The sequence below is a fragment of the Erythrolamprus reginae genome, chromosome 12 (genome assembly GCF_031021105.1).
Source record: "Erythrolamprus reginae isolate rEryReg1 chromosome 12, rEryReg1.hap1, whole genome shotgun sequence".
Taxonomy (NCBI): Eukaryota; Metazoa; Chordata; class Lepidosauria; order Squamata; family Dipsadidae; genus Erythrolamprus; species Erythrolamprus reginae.
Window position 1 is genome coordinate 17,826,708 of NC_091961.1, and position 9,015 is coordinate 17,835,722.

A 9,015-nucleotide genomic window follows, 5' to 3' on the forward strand; every position below is an offset into this window, starting at 1 on the left:
GTTTAACTTGAAATTAACCACTGCCAAAATAGCTCTTGGCTTATTTTTAGCTGAGTGGACTTGGGTTAAAATGATACTTTTTCAACTCTTACATTGCCTGCAAAAAAAAAAAAAAAGCTTGACTAGATTTGGTGTGGAATGGGCACACCAAATGGGCATGGGGAGAGCAATTGCAATAGCACTTAGACTTATATACTGCTTCATAGAGCTTTACAGCCCTGTCTCTTAGCAATTTACAGAGTCAGCATATTGCTCCCAATAATCTGAGCTCTCATTTTACTGACCTCAGAAGGATGGAAGGCTGAGCCAACCTTGAGCCAGTGAGAATCGAATTGCTGGCAATCTGCAGAATTAGCCTGCAATACTACATTCTAACCACTGAGCCATCCTGGCTGGTGAAGAGAAAAGGACACAAGGCACAAATGATTATCATAATTCTTTAGATTTCTTATTAGCTCAATCATCTATAAGTTACTAGCTCAATTGTCTTTCTAGTTCAATCCCCCTGAGCTGTCATTGAATCTGGCCTCATCCACTGAGCAGCATTTGTAGGAGAGAATAAAAGGGAAGCAAATGGCAAAACAGACATCTGAAAGTTGCAATGTAAACTCTGCTTGCTTCGTACTTGCACTATGGTGTAGTTATTTCCTCTTTGCTCTTGCCCACTATGATGATACGGTTGGTGTTATTGTGGTGTTATTATGTGCCTCATGCTGCACTCTAAACTTTCCCTTGTCTTTCAGTTCTTCAAATTGATTGCAAGTGAGCTTTACAAATACTGTTTCTGGGAAACCAGTATTTTAATTCAGTCTTTCTGGAAGGCTAAATTAGAGGTGAAGATAATAGTGTAAACAAAATTAAAACCATGCTATTTATCATATAAATATAAATAACACTGACAAGGAAGCTCAGAACTGAGTGGAGGGGATGAGAGACTTTAACTCTTTTCGACTCTGATTCACACCAAAATCACTTGGACTCACACAGGCTACAACCTGTATTTTAAAGGGAATGCAAGTCATTTGCTTAACTGAATGGAAGACAGCCCTGACACTCAGATGCTCAACTTAAGAAGAGGAGAAAAGATTAAAATTAAATATTCATCTTCTTTTAACAGATTCTTAATTAATTTAAGATCCATCAAATATTTTAATGTAAATATTTCATCTAATTGTCTTTTCAACTTGATAACATATATATCTAGGGTAGCAGAGAAGATTTTTACAACAGACTGTGGCATAAAAAACAATCAGCAGATTTGTTTAATCTCTGACAGAGGTCATATATTTGAAATGGGAAAGAACAAAATAAAAATTACTCCAATAGTACACTAAGAGTGTTACCATGTTATGTAGGTTGAGATTGGTCTTTGGCATCATACAAATTTTGTTGCATGGGTATACTGTGTATATACTACAATGACAATAAAGTATTTATTTATTTTATTTATTTATCTACATGAAACATGGAGTACTGATGGGTAAGAACAGAATGAGGAAGTACATGCATTTGAAGAATGTTGGTTCAACAGCCTTGTTGGATGCAGAGCCGGAGAGAAGCTTATCTATTTTACTTATTTATTACGTTTATATGGACCCATCTCACTCTGCAAAGCAACTTTGAGCAGCTTATAAATTTAAATAAATTATAATCATATCTAGTAGAGGGGCAATAACATGTTGCAACCTTTTCTTGCAATATCCATTGTAATAGCAGTTCCATAAAAAGTGAGTCCTAATATAAAAACAATGGCTTTAGAAGAATGTACCTTTTTGTCTATAAATTTTTAACATGTCATTTTTGATACTTTGAAGATATTGAAATATGTTATACGCTTTAAAGCAAACATTTATTCTGGATTTCTTTTTCAACTGGACTGCCTTTTCTACTCCAAGATATATGGCATGAATTCTCCACTTGAAGGGTGAAACTGGAGAGCTGTTCAGCAGGAAGAGCAACAAAAGTAATGGATGACTGGGATAAATATAATTGTGGTTATGAATGGAATGACTGGTATGATTGGGTGGGTGGGGGTGGGGGGGTTATGGTATGTATGAGTTTATTGATAGTAGTGTGAATGGTAGGTTTGGCCCACCTGACGCTCGGGAGACAGGAGAGGAAGGGGCACCGATCTCTGGGGGGGAAGGGGGTCGGAATATCCCTGTGTTGCTGGGGAGAGGCAGATATGGCGGGGGCCACAGAGTTAGCCATTCCAGGGGAACGAGGGATCGTTGCTTAATAACGGTCCCGTGTTCCGGCTCTGTGAGCCCAATCTTGGGTACTGGTGATGAGTGTAACTCTGGCCCTGGGCTCAGGTTGCTGCTGCTGAATGCCAGATCGGTTGTAAATAAAGCTCTCCTCATCCGGGATTTGATCCTGGATGAGGAGGCCGACCTGGCATGTATTACTGAAACCTGGCTGGGCCCAGAGGGAGGTGTTCCTCTCTCTGAAATTTGCCCAGCCGGGTTTCAGATATGGCATCAACCTCGACCCCAGGGAAGGGGGGGAGGAGTGGCTATTGTATCCAGGGAGAGCCTTTGCCTGCGTAGACTCATTGCTCCGGAAATTGCGGGTTGCGAGTCTCTCTTGATGAAGTTGGACTTAGGGGTTCAGGTGGGCTTATTTCTCACGTACCTGCATCCCAGCTGCATGTCAAAAGCCCTGCCTGTGCTACTCGAGGAGGTAGCCGGGTTGGCGGTGGAGTTCCCTGGACTTATTGTCCTGGGGGACTTCAACCTGCCGTCACTCGGCGAAACCTCTGGGTTGGCACAGGAGTTCATGGCCACCATGACAGCCGTGGACCTGACTCAAGTAGTACAGGGTCCGACTCACGAGGGAGGGCACGCACCTGACATGGTATTCCTTTCCGAGCAACTGAGTAATGGTCTGAGACTAAGGGGCTTAGAAGCATTGCCTTTGTCATGGTCAGACCATTTTCTACAACGGCTTGACTTCCTGGCTCCAATCCTCCCCCGTAGGGAGGCGGAACCAATGAAGATGTTCCGCCCCAGATGCCTGATGGACCCAGAGGGCTTTCAGACGGCGCTTGGGGTTATTCCAGAGGCACTCGTCCACAGTTCGGCGGAGTCCCTCGCGGAGGCCTGGAACAGGGCTGCGGCGGGGGCTCTTGACCAGATTGCGCCTTTGCGACCTCTCCGTGGCGTTAGACCCCGTAGAGCCCCATGGTTCAACGAGGAGCTCCGGGAGTTGAAATGCCAAAAGAGACGTCTAGAGAAGCGATGGAGGAAGAGTAGGTCTGAATCCGATCGAACACTTGTAAGAGCTTTTATTAAGACTTACAAAGTGGTGCTCAAGGCGGCAAGATGCCCGTACCATGCCGCCTTGATTGCATCAGCGGAATCCCGCCCGGCCGCTCTGTTTAGGGTGACCCACTCCCTTCTTAACCAGGGGGGAGTTGGGGAGCCCTTGCAGAGTAGTGCCGAGGATTTTAACACGTTTTTCGCTGATAAAGTCGCTCAGATCCGGGCCGACCTCGACTCCAATTGTAAAACAGAGTCGACTGACAACGAGTCAGTCGAGGTGACTGGGGCACGTACTTGTCCACCTGTCTGGGAAGAGTTTGATCTGGTGACACCTGATGGACAAGGCCATTGGAGCTGTGAGTTCCGCCACCTGTTCACTGGATCCGTGTCCCTCCTGGTTGGTTTCGGCCAGCAGGGAGGTGACACGGAGCTGGGCCCAGGAGATTACCAACGCTTCCTTGGGGAGGGGAGTTTTTCCATCACTCTATAAAGAAGCGCTCGTGCGCCCCCTCCTCAAGAAGCCCTCCCTGGACCCAGCCGTGCTTAATAACTATCGTCCAGTCTCCAACCTTCCCTTTATGGGGAAGGTTGTTGAGAAGGTGGTGGCACTCCAGCGGTCCTTGGAAGAAGCCGATTATCTAGGTCCCCGGCAGTCGGGTTTCAGGTCCGGTTACAGCACGGAAACCGCTTTGGTCGCGTTGATGGATGATCTCTGGCGGGCCCGGGACAGGGGTTTATCCTCTGTCCTGGTGCTCCTTGACCTCTCAGTGGCTTTCGATACCATCGACCATGGTATCCTTCTGCACCGGTTGGAGGGGTTGGGGGTGGGAGGCACTGTGCTTCAGTGGTTCTCCTCTTACCTCTCTGGCCGGTCGCAGTCGGTGTTAGTGGGGGGTCAGAGGTTGACTCCTAGGTCTCTCCCTTGTGGGGTGCCTCAGGGGTCGGTCCTCTCCCCCCTGCTATTTAACATCTACATGAAACCGCTGGGCGAGATCATCCAAGGACATGGGGTGAGGTATCATCAATATGTCGATGATACCCAGCTTTACATCTCCACCCCATGCCCAGTCAACGAAGCGGTGGAAGTGATGTGCCGGTGCCTGGAGGCTGTTGGGGCCTGGATGGGTGTCAACAGACTCAAGCTCAACCCGGATAAGACGGAGTGGCTGTGGGTTCTGCCTCCCAAGGACAATCCCATCTGTCCGTCCATTACCCTGGGGGGGGGAATTATTGACCCCCTCAGAGAGGGTCCGCAACTTGGGCGTCCTCCTCGATCCACAGCTCACATTAGAAAAACATCTCTCAGCTGTGGCGAGGGGGGTGTTTGCCCAGGTTCGCCTGGTGCACCAGTTGCGGCCCTATCTGGACCGGGACTCATTGCTCACAGTCACTCATGCCCTCATCACCTCGAGGCTCGACTACTGTAATGCTCTCTACATGGGGCTACCTTTGAAAAGTGTTCGGAAACTTCAGATCGTGCAGAATGCAGCTGCGAGAGCAGTCATGGGCTTACCTAGGTATGCCCATGTTTCACCATCATTCCGCAGTCTGCATTGGCTGCCGATCAGTTTCCGGTCACAATTCAAAGTGTTGGTTATGACCTTTAAAGCCCTTCATGGCATTGGACCAGAATATCTCCGAGACCGCCTCCTGCCACACGAATCCCAGTGACCGATTAGGTCCCACAGAGTGGGCCTTCTCCGGGTCCCGTCAACTAAACAATATCGGTTGGCGGGCCCCAGGGGAAGAGCCTTCTCTGTGGCGGCACCGGCCCTCTGGAACCAACTCCCCCCGGAGATTAGAACTGCCCCTACTCTTCCTGCCTTCCGTAAACTCCTTAAAACCCACCTTTGTCGTCAGGCATGGGGGAACTGAAACATCTCCCCCTGGGCACGTTTTAATTTATACATGGTATGCTTGTGTGTGTGTCTGTTAGCATATGGGGTTTTTTTAAATTTTTGAATATTTTAAATTGTCAGATTATTTATGATTTGTTCAACGTGCTGTGAGCAGCCCCGAGTCTTCGGAGAGGGGCGGCATACAAATCTAAGTAATAAATAAATAAATAAATAATAAATCCATAGGGAAAACTTGCTGAATCCTTAAGAGGAACTGTCCAGCTAAAATACAAGAGGCTGGGAAGAAGGAGATACTACATTGGCAGGAGACAGCAATGAAGTGTCACTTTTACCATTATCCTATGAACCTCGTATTTTACTAATTTCTCTAGCTGCTTCTCCTCAATTCTGCTGTCTCCTGGGATTACAATGTCGATGATCCATGCTTTCTTTTTCTCCACAATCAGGATGTCTGGTGTGTTATGCTTCAGAATTCGGTCAGTCTGAAGTTAGAAGTCCCACAGTAGTTTTGCTTGCTCATTTTCGACCACTTTTTTGGGCTTATGATCCCACCAGTTCTTTGCCACTGGTAGATGGTAGTTCTGGCACAAGTTCCAGTGGATCATCTGTGCCACAGTATCGTGTCTATGCTTGTAGTCAGTCTGTGCGATCTTTTTTGCAGCAGCTGAGTATGTGATCGATTATTTCATTTGTTTCTTTACAGAGTCTGCACTTTGGATCATCTGTTGATTTTTCAATTCTGGTTTTGACAGCATTTGTTCTAATGGCCAGTTCTTGTGCCGCCAGTATTAGTCCTTCTGTCTCCTTTTTGAGTGTTCCACTTGTAAGCCATGACCAGGTCTTTTCTTTTTTAAAATACAGTATTAATATTTTTATTGATTTTTATAATATAAAACACGCACACAACATATAACATATAACATGTGCTCAGTGATCCCACCACCAGACAATCAATCATACCCCACCACCAGTTGGGGGTATTTCTTGTATAAATCATTTAAATCCAAGAGTGAAATATTTATTTACATATTATAGAGTGATTCCAACTTGTTTCTTATAGCTTGGTCTCAGATACTACTCGCCATATATCGTCTTACCTTGTCCCATCGCCCCATCAGCTGTTGCAAATCAGTTTCATTAATCGAATTCATCCTTTTATCCATAATCTCGAATTGAATGTGGTCCACCATATACCTATACCAATTTTGCATTGTCCATTTTGTCACATCTTTCCACCCCAAGACTATTACCGCCTGAGTGCTTTCTATCGCTGCTTGTTTTATTTCTCTGTATTCTCCCATCTCACTACTTTTTACTAATACTGCCATTTCCTTAGTAATCGTCCATCTTATATTTAATATCCTATTAATATCCTCTTGCACTTTTTGCCAAAAGTTCTGCACCACTGGGCATTCCCAGAGCATATGCATAAACACTCCTTTATCTTGGCACCCATGCCAACAGATACCTTTAACGTTCTGCTGAAAGTGTGCCAGTTGAACGGGTGTGTAATACCACTTATGTAATATTTTCCTTCTCATTTCCCTAACTCTTGTATTCTATGACCAGGTCTTTTCTTGTCCACTTTGCCTTCAATCTTCTCTAAGAACTGGCCATGCAATGCTTTATTCCACCAACTGTCCATACGACATTGAGTTACAGTTTTTCTGTACTGGTCCTTAGTTTGCTTCACCTTGAGAAGCTTCCTATGGTTGACCTCCATCAACGCTGACTCTTTGCTCTCCTTCACATAGTCAGCTAATGCATGCTTCTCTTCTTCCACTGTCTGCTTCACTTGCAAAAGTCCTCTGCCACCTATTTTCCTTGGTAAATATTATTATTATTATTATTATTATTATTATTATTATTATTATTATTTGTATGCCGCGCTTCTCTGAAGACTCAGGGTGGCTACAAATGCTGATCACATGACCCCAAGCAGAACAATGGTAAATAAATGCCCAAATGTTATTCACATAACCATGGAGATGTTGCAACAGTCGTAAGTGTGAAGACTAGTAAATATTTTTAGTCCGGTTGTAACTTCAAAATTGTTAAATTGTTGTAAGTCTTCAGAAAATGAATTGAGTGGCGTGACCCTTAGAATTGAGTATTCCAACTGAATCTCTTAATAGTAAACACAATTTGAAATATGGAACCAATTACTTAAAGATGGGATAATTTTCTCTTGTTGGATGTGTCCAACCATCTGTCAGGTATGCTTTAATTTTAATTTATACACTGAACAGATGGTTGAAGTTGAGGGTGTAAAAAGCTCATTCCAGTCTATCATTCTTTGAGCTGGAAGATGAGTTTAAAATTGAGGTGAAGACTTTTAAATCCCAAAGGTTTCAGACATGAACTTTGCCGTCTTTTCTCCTGGCTTTTATCAAAGAAGTTGGTGCCTCAATTTTTGGCTTCTAAAATGAAGCCCAAGTATATGAGCAGAGCCAGCTATTCTCCAAACACTTGCAGTCAAACCTAACCATTCTGTATTTTGTTTTTGGACATTAGGACAATCTTCCCTCCCTTTGAAGGATAATACACATTTGGGATGATTTTCTATTTCAGGAGAATGTCAGAAAAGGGTTATTAGATGCTGTCTGATCTCTGTTGTGATGGAGTGAGTTTGCTCTATCATTTCTAAACATCAGAGCATGGGTATTTATCTCAGAATGAAATAAAACCCGTTTCAAGCTGCACTCAGGGCAGATTGTTCTGGTTACTTCTTTGTTAACAGAAATATTAGAAAACTTGGAATGCTATCACTTCCAACAGAATCAGCAATGCATGACTAATAAAATCAGGTTTTCTCTTCTAGTTTAAATTGACCTTCTGTGCATAGATATGAAGGAAATGCTAAACTTTTATAAAATGTCTTTTTATTTCCACCTCCAGTACGCATAAGGCAATAGTTAAAAGTCACAGCCACCAAGTATCAGATATTCCTTTTCTCCCCTCTAAAATCTGCAGGACTCTTAGAGTCACTCTTCCCTTCATCAGTAGATGGCGATCACGACTTACTTTTCAACATAGATCTGTAATTGTTTATTTTCACAGCTTAAACAATTACCATTTTAGACTCTCTTATCACAGTTTTTTTATTTTCCCTGGAGTTAATTTTTAAGTAGAAGAATAATAATCTCGCCCAGAAACAATTTCTGTTCACTGTTCTCTTTGCTCCTGCACTTTCTTAGGTGGTCTGGCTATCCCCAGCTTCATGGCAGCTATGTTGACTGCCACTGCTCCTCACCTTTGGAGGATTTTCCAAGTCAGAGAGGAGAGGTGCAGTTTTCCTCGACCTGCAAGGTGCCCCCCTTTTACTTCACCACTCCTACAGGGTGACTATGGCGCATTTCAGAGCCCTCTGACATGGAGAGCTCAGAGTGGGCCAAGGAGCTCCGAGTCCTTGCCTTGGGATGATGCCAGAAGCACAGCAGAAAGCCAACAGTTCATTGATCCTGAACTCCAAACCCAAATGACCTTAGAAACCAGAACCACGAAGAGAACTTCTCCGACACTGTAATTAAAAACACTGAAAGCAGGGTATGACCATGTTTCTTTGATAACCTCCGTTTTACACCAGACAAAGGCAACTGGTTCTCAGATCAGTTGTATCTTTCAGATGAATGAAAATATGCTGTAGTGCCAATAGAAATACTAATCTAAGACTGTCATTTAAAAAAAAAAAAAAAGCTATGTTGTACACTCAGGACCTTCCTTCCTTCCCTACTTGAATTATTGTAGAACGCACTCAAAGGCATCTGAGCACCTAAATGCAACTGTTTTTATAAGTTTTTTTAAACAACCTACAACTGTTAAATTTCTTGCGTTTCTTATCCCATCTGGAAAATGTTCTAGTTGTCCTGCCCTAATGTCTCTTCATGTTTATG